Raw genomic sequence first — 8,139 nt, 5'->3', positions numbered from 1 at the left:
TTAATACAGAGTGCTCTTTAGAAACATGTTTGTTTTTCAGAATAGGTATAAACTACATCACTGTGGATTTTATTCTTTCAAATAACTTCAATTACATTCTAACACTGCCGGCTAGATTATACATTGATGCAGCCACTTTGGAAAAAAGTCTAGCATTTTCTTAAAATTTTAAACATAATTTGTTAAATTTACTAATGACCCGGCAATACTTTTCTAAGATATACAGGAAAAAGGAAAACACAAAGACTGTGTGACTATATGAATATTCATAACAGCATTATTCATAATAGCAAAAAACAGAAGCAACCCAAATGCCCATCAGCTGGTGAATAGATAAAATAAATGTGATGTGTCCATGCAGTGGACTATTATTTGGAAGGAAAAAAAAAAGAATGGAATACTGATGCATGCTACAAGACAAATGAATTCCAAGATATGCTAAGTGAAAGGACCCACGGACAAAAGACCACATATTGTTGGCCTCTATTTATATGAAATATTCTTAAAAAACAAAAAGTTTTTTTTTCTACCTACAAAAAGTAGATTCAAAATAGTCTGCAAGTTCAGAGAGGAGAAAGGGGTGACTACAACAGGAAAGAGTATTCTTTCTGGGTCATAAAATGTTTTAAACTATTATCATAATGATGTTTGTACAACTCTGTAGTTTTAGAATAGCATACAACCTATGTATACACGATTGCAAAAATAAAATGAGCAAATTTTAAGATGAATTGTCACTCAGAACAAAGAAAATGTACCGTTCTGTAGTACCAAACTATTGCTCCAGCTGTTGAACATGACTTGGTAGAGGTCTGGTGCCACTGGTTTTGAAAGAAAGAAGAGTTGTTAGAATTGTCTGAGAATTTTCAGAAACATATTTCTGACTGTGATTTACCTCATGAAATAGCTTACAGAACTTTTTCTAGGTGAGTATACATAACAACATAAAACAACAAGCTAAATACAATAGAAGGAACTAAAGCAAAGGAAGAAAGGCAAAATGCAATAAGTTAGCTGAGAAAAATAGGAGCAATTTGTAGCAAACGGAGAGGAAAGGAAATTTAGGAAAATCAACAATATATTAAATGGTGCACAAACTGTAAGAGTAGCCAGAGTCCATTGTCATATCAACTGATTGACACCACTTTCAGAAGTCCTGTGGTGAAAAACATATTAGGAAAGTGTGAGCCACTAGAGCAGAAAGACATACCTGAGGACGTCTGCAAACAAGTGAGGACAGGAAACTGATCGTAACAGTGAGGTCTTGTCTGCGTGAAAATTCAGTGGTGTTATTTCTCTCTAAAAGCAACTAACAAACATATTTACAAATGCAGCTGCAAAAGTTACTTCCAGTTCTAAAACATGTCTTCCCTTTCTGACACATATTGTGGTATTGAACAGCAAGATAAATTTAGAAAGAAATTACATATATATATATACACACATATATATATACACACACACATATATATATTTAAAGACTACATAATACATAGACGAAATAACTTACATGGTAGAAAGACTGGCAAAAGTAGCAATTTTACTGTCTTATCAAAAACCTTGCAAAGTGTTAATGCTTCTGAATAAACACTCTGAACTAGCCAATTGGTATTAAAAGAACATTTTAAATGAGAACTTGTGTGAAAGTTGAGGCACATAAGAGAACACTCCAATTTTTATGAGTAACATAGCAAATGACAGTTCTTTAATTGAACTCAGCAAGAAGAAAAGACAGTTCATAAAATATATGCTGTAGTAGTCCTCTTAAGTCCAGTTCCTTTCATTTACTACAGTGGATTTGGAAACTTTCAGTGACAACAATATCAGTGTGGAAAAAATTTTAAATGCTTGAAGTTCCTGTGGCAGAGGCTACGATGTGTTCATCAGAACCTATTTCACTTTCCTATTACATACTCTGCTAGGCTATATTCTATATATTTTTTTTTCCTTGCCCTTAAGTGAGGCAACTTCCTGAGTTCTTGGGAAAAAAAAAAAGGTAAGAATGGTTATCTATGTCTATTTCAGGCCAAGTGGTCAACATAGGCATGCTTTTTCCCAGTAGTCTTTTTCCCTGTCTTCTGCCAAAATGGCTAGGATGCTGAGGATCTACAGAACAGTGACATCACACAAAAGGAACCCAAGTGTCAGAGTGGTCAGACGTAAGGCAAGAGCATCTACATTGCACTGTGGGATGAATAAATAACAACCTTTTATTTTATTAAGCCATGTTTAAATCAAGATGTGTTTATAGCAGAGAGTGATAACTAAATTAATAGAGAAATTAGATATTTAGTATTGCTGCTGTTGTTCCGTTGTTAAGTGGTGTCCAAATCTTTGGGGCTTCCCTGATGGCTCACTGGTAAAGAATCTGCCTGCAGTGCAGGAGACCCCGATTTCATTCCTGGGTCAGGAAGATCCGCTGGAGAAGGGATCGGCTACCCACTCCAGTGTTCTTGGGTTTCCCTGGGGCTCAGCTTGTAAAATATCCGACTGCAATGTGGAAGACCTGGGTTTTATCCCTGATTTGGGAAGATACCCTGGAGAAGGTAATGGCAACCTACACCAGTATTCTTGCCTGGAGAATACCATGGACATTATAGTCCATGTGTCTCAACGAGTCAAACACGACTGAGGGACTTTAACTTAAAGTCCAACTCTTCATGACCCCATGGACTGCAGCATGCCAGGGCTTCCCTGTCCTCCACCATCTCTCAGAGTTTGCTCAAACTCATGTCCATTGAGTCGATGATGCCATCCATCCATCTCATTCTCTGTCACCCCCATTCTCCTTTTGCCTTCAATCTTTCCCAGCATCAGGGTCTTTTCCAATGAGCCAGTTCTTCCCATCAGGTGGCCAAAGTATTTGAGTTTCAGCTTCACCAACAATCCTTCCAGTGAATACTCAGGATTGATTTCCTTTAGAATTTATTGGTTTGATCTCCTTGCACTCTAAGGGTTTCTTAAGAGTCCTATCCAGCACCATGTTCGAAAGCTTCAGTTCTTTGCACTCAGCCTTTTTTATGGTGCAACTCTCAAATCCATACATGGCTACTGGGAAAAACAAACAAAAAACATAGCTTTGACTATATAGATCTTTGTTGGCAAAGTGATGTGTCTGCTTTTTAATATGCTGTCTAGAGTTGTTGTAACTTTCCTTTCAAGGAGCGTGTCTTTGAATTTCACAGCTGAAGTTACCCTCTGCAGTGATTTTGGAGCCCAAGAAAATAAAATCTGTCACTGCTTCCACTTTTTCCCTATATTTGCCATGAAGTGATGGAACTGAATGTTATCTTTGTTTTTTAAATGTTAAATTTTAAGCCAACTTTTTCACTCTCCTCTTTCACCCTTATCAAGAGGGTCTTTAGTTCCTCTTCACTTTCCACTATTAGAATGGTGGTGGTGGTTTAGTTGCTAAATCAAGTCCAACCCTTGCAACCCCATGGACTGTAGCCCGCCAGGCTCCTCTGTCCGTGGGATTTTCCAGGCAAGAGTACTGGAGTGAGTTGTCATTTCCTTCTCCAGGGGATCTTCATGGCCCAGGAATCAAACCAGGGTCTTCTGCACTGCAGGCAGATTTTTTACCAACTGAGCTATGAGGGAATCATCTGCATATCTGAGGTTGTTGATATTTCTTCCAGCAATCTTGATTCCAATTTGTGATTCATCCAGCTCAGCATTTCGTATGATGAACTCTGCATGTAAGTTAAATAAACAGTTCTTTAGAGTGGGATGCTGTAATTAAAAAAAAAAAAAAACAACAACTGTAAAATGCTTGGCATTGGTTTTGCCATTGGGCTTTTAGAAGTGAGATAACATACTGGAAAACTAGAAATCCATATTTAAAATGCAAAATGTTTAATTGTCTTATATATGATAATTTGAAAGGCAAAACAGATGACTATGAAGCAGGCGATCCAGGAGAGTGGTAGGAAAGAGTAGTCATGTTTGTGTGTTTTTGACTTTCTTTGCTTTCCACAAAGGACAATGACAGACAGCTTAAGCAAAAAGGAGCTGGATCTCAGAATAAGGTTAATGCGAATATAGACAGGATAGAGAGTAAGAAATCTTAACAAATAGAAAATTGTTTTAACACTTACCTACTCATACTAACACTTTCCTTCTACTTTACCGTTATTTAAATACTTCTATTTTGCAATGCCTCTTTCCCTGGCAATATTAATAACATCATATATTTTTAATCAGATAATAGATATTAGGGTATGACACATAATAGCTCCTTAACTAAAGTATAAGAACATTGAGTTAGTTTTTCAAATGTTGCCAAGTGCAAAGACAAGTATCTAACATATAATGGTCATTCAAAAAATATATTTGTTGAATGTATTTACGTGTTTAATGTATTAAATTAAAGCAATAAGGAGAAATGAAAGTTTAAGTTTCTATTCTGATAGTCTCGCATAAACACAAATTTTCAGAAAGAAAAAGTACCCATACAGATAGGTCACTGGAATAAGTATTGTATGATTACAGAGTGTCATATATGTACAATTTCCTATATGTGAAAAATTGCTACTATGCACAGTCATGCAATTTCCCTATAGTTAAAGATCATTAGGTACACCTATATGGGCAAACATTTAGTTTATTAGGCTCATTGCAACAATGTAGACAGCCTACCTTGGGGAAATAGGAAGCATCTCAGCAACAGGGAATTAGTAGGGAGCTGTTATGAGTCTAGCTTCTGTTAGATGATTTTTGTGAGGGATTAGGAAGCAGTGTCTCTTTTCATGGAGTACTCTTGAAAAGCAGGAGTAATTCTAGGATTGGGTATGTTGTTGTTGTTCAGTCGCTCAGTCATGTCTGACTCTGCAACCCCATCAACTGCAGCAGAACAGGTTTCCCTGTCCTTCACCATTTCCTGGAGTTTGCTCAAACTCATGTCCATTGAATAGGTGATGCCGTCCAACCATCTCATGCTCTGTCGTCCACTTCTCCTCCTGTCTTCAATCTTTCCCAGTATCAGGGTCTATTCCAATGAGTTGGTTCCTCGCATCAGATGGCTAGAGTATGGGACCTTCAGCTTCAGCATCATCCTTCCAATGAATATTTAATTGATTTCCTTCAGGATTGAATGGATTGATCTCCTTGCTGTCCAAGGCACTCTCAAGAGTCTTTTCCAACACTACTTTTCAAAAGCATAAATTCTTCGGCACTCAGCCTTTTTTATTGTTCAGCTCCCATATCAATACATGACTACTGGAAAAACCATAGCTTTGACTATATATACTTTGTTGGCAAAGTAATATCTCTGATATTTTAATAAACTGTCTAGGTTTGTCATTGCTTTTCTTCCAAGGAAGAAGCATCTTTTAATTCCATGGCTGCAGTCACCATCCACAGTGATTTGGAGCCCAAGAAAATAAAGTCTGTCACTGTTTCCATTGTTTCCCCAAATATTTGCCATGAAGCCATGGGACCAGATGCCATGATCTTTGTTTTTAAAATGTTGAGTTTTAAACCAGCTTTTTCACTCTCCTCTTTCTCTTTCATCTAGATGTTCTTTACTTCCTCTTCTTTTTCTGCCTTAAGAGTGGTGTCATCTGCATATCTAATGTTATTGAAATTTATCCCAGCAATCTTGATTCTGGCTTGTGCTTCATTCAGCCTGGCATTTTGCATGATGTACTCTGAATATAAGTTAAATAAGCAGGGTGATGATATACACGTTTTATTTAGATGGTGGGAAAACTGAAGCAGGTCTTAAGTAGAAACATATAACTGATAAGGAAGCATCACTGAAATGAAAGAAATGAAGGTGTTATTCCCTCAATCATATGCAACTCTCTGTGACCCCATGGACTATTACCTGCTAAGCTTCTCAGTCCATGGAACTCTCCAGGCAAGAATACTGGAGTGGGTTGCCACGCCCTTCTTCAGGAGACCTTCACAACCCAGGGATCAAACCTGGGTCTCCTTAATGTTAACATGTCTTATTTAGATAGTGAGAGATTTGGAGCAGATCTAAAGCAGATACATATAACTGATAAAGAAGTAGCATTAACCATGTTACTATGGAAAAGGGAATGCTTGGTCATTTCTTATTTTTGTCTGTACTTAGGGATGATTAAAGAGTGGCTTTTGTTTTTGACTGTATATATCATTTGAAATTATATTATCTGAAGGCAATGACCTCTGAAATTGTTTTTATTCAACAGGAGAAAAACATGGATTATATCTTAAAGCTAAACACAGCCCCATCTAAGAGCTTTAGGGACTGCCTTTCTCATTTTGCAAATGAAAAATGATTGACTTGGTAAATCAGAAATATAAAAATCATAAAATCACTGTCATTTTTCAATAAGATAGGAAAATATCCATTTGTTCTGGTCAGGAAAGGAAATAGGGATTCTAATATAATAATCATAAATTTAAAATCTCCATACATTCCAGCTTGTCTTTTTCTCAAGTTATTCTCTTATCAAAAATAAATAACAGTAAACATATGAAGTGAGCTTTGACTACTGTCAGTCTATTTTCCTTCCAAAATATTGTGTGTGTTCAAAACACTTTTTTTCTTTTTTTTTGCAATGTTAAAAGAGACATTGGAACATCCCATAAGAAACTATATATATTCTTTATTTTTCCAATATAAAATTTCATACTAATCAGTGTAACTTTCTGAACAAAGTAGCCAGGTATATATGTATATGTATATGTATATGTATATGTATATGTATATGTACGTGTGACTTGACTTCCTTTCCCTTCTGATTCAAAATATGATTCAAAATTCCCTTAAAATTCAAAATTTTTACTTCAAACTTAAAAATACATTTATATCTCTATCTATCTTATAGCTAGCAAATATGAACTCCAACACATGAAAAGAGATAATATTTAAAATAATGATGAGATGATACCTTAGTGACCTTTGGAAGAATTAGATGATATGTCTGTGAATTGTATACTGATTGGTGCTACAAAGGACATCAATTTGAGCAAACCCTGGTAGATAGTGAAGGACAGAGGCAGAACAGATGATTAGGATATGACTGAGTGACTGAACTGAACTAAACATAAACTAAAATTTCCCTGCATATCTTGGCCCCTCTGAAATCATATATAGATAAAGTAGATAAAAGTCTCTCTGCAGTATATATTTTGATAACAGATATCACCATATTGATGGATCTAGGTTTTGTAATTCCTTCTCAGAGAGGAATCCTAATGCTTTAGGAGCAATGTTTATAGAAAGTTAGGATCATTTTGGGTGATCATCATGAAAGACTGAATTCTCATAACTGAGTAGTAAAAATGTGGTTACAGAGCACTGTGATCTTTTGATTCCTTTCCTTTAAGTGACAAGCCAAAATAAAAATGTTAAAAGTAACCTCCTTGTTTTTGTTTTGTCTGAAAAAGATATTCATTCTCTCTCTTTTAATCAAATATTAATCTGGTAAAATCTTGACTACTTTCATAATTTTTTAATAGAACTGATAGAGATCAGTTGACCATATACATAGAGTGCTTTTATATGTTTGACATTGGTAATTTCCTTTCTCTTAATTACTGAGAGAAAAATACAGTAATGGAATCTATTGATAATTTCTAGTAGATTTAATGGGGAGATTTTGTGCCAAATTATTATATTTTTATCAGACTTGTATATTATGTTATTAGGTAATAATTGCAGTTGAAGACAAGTAACATATTTATTTTAAAATATTTTGATTTGTGTGCTCGCTTCGGCAGCACATATACTAAAATTGGAACGATACAGAGAAGATTAGCTTGGCCCCTGAGCAAGGATGACACACAAATTCGTGAAGCGTTCCATATTTTTTTGTAAAGTAATTAGCCTCCAACTAATAAAATTAATGGAAAAAAAATAAATAAACACTGTGTAAGAAGCAAAATAAAAATCAAACTAAATGGTAGAATCATTTGTATAATACAAAAAAAATTTTTGATTTGTATCATGTGAAGTTCATGTCTAAAGTAAGTGTTACATATAAAACTTTAGTGCATAAACAGTTTTACTTTTGGAAAAGCAGAACCTTGATGGTTAAGATCTGCATGAATTAGGAATCCTGATTGATTTTTTTTCCCCTGGGTAAAGTGATATCACATCAAATAAGACATCATAGAAAACTGTAGTTTATATGAATGCTTATGACA

General features: G+C 35.2%; 1 non-coding gene across 1 annotated transcript; it reads left to right on the top strand.

Moving 5' to 3' along the window:
- Positions 1 to 7,697: 7,697 nt before the first annotated feature.
- Positions 7,698 to 7,804, top strand: LOC122446865. The gene has a single exon (XR_006271025.1). It is a non-coding gene; the product is annotated as a U6 spliceosomal RNA (small nuclear RNA).
- The last annotated feature ends 335 nt before the right edge of the window (positions 7,805 to 8,139 follow it).

Source organism: Cervus canadensis, chromosome 8, assembly GCF_019320065.1.
Source record: "Cervus canadensis isolate Bull #8, Minnesota chromosome 8, ASM1932006v1, whole genome shotgun sequence".
In the NCBI taxonomy this organism is placed as follows: Eukaryota; Metazoa; Chordata; class Mammalia; order Artiodactyla; family Cervidae; genus Cervus; species Cervus canadensis.
This window is presented reverse-complemented; position numbering and strand designations above follow the sequence as displayed.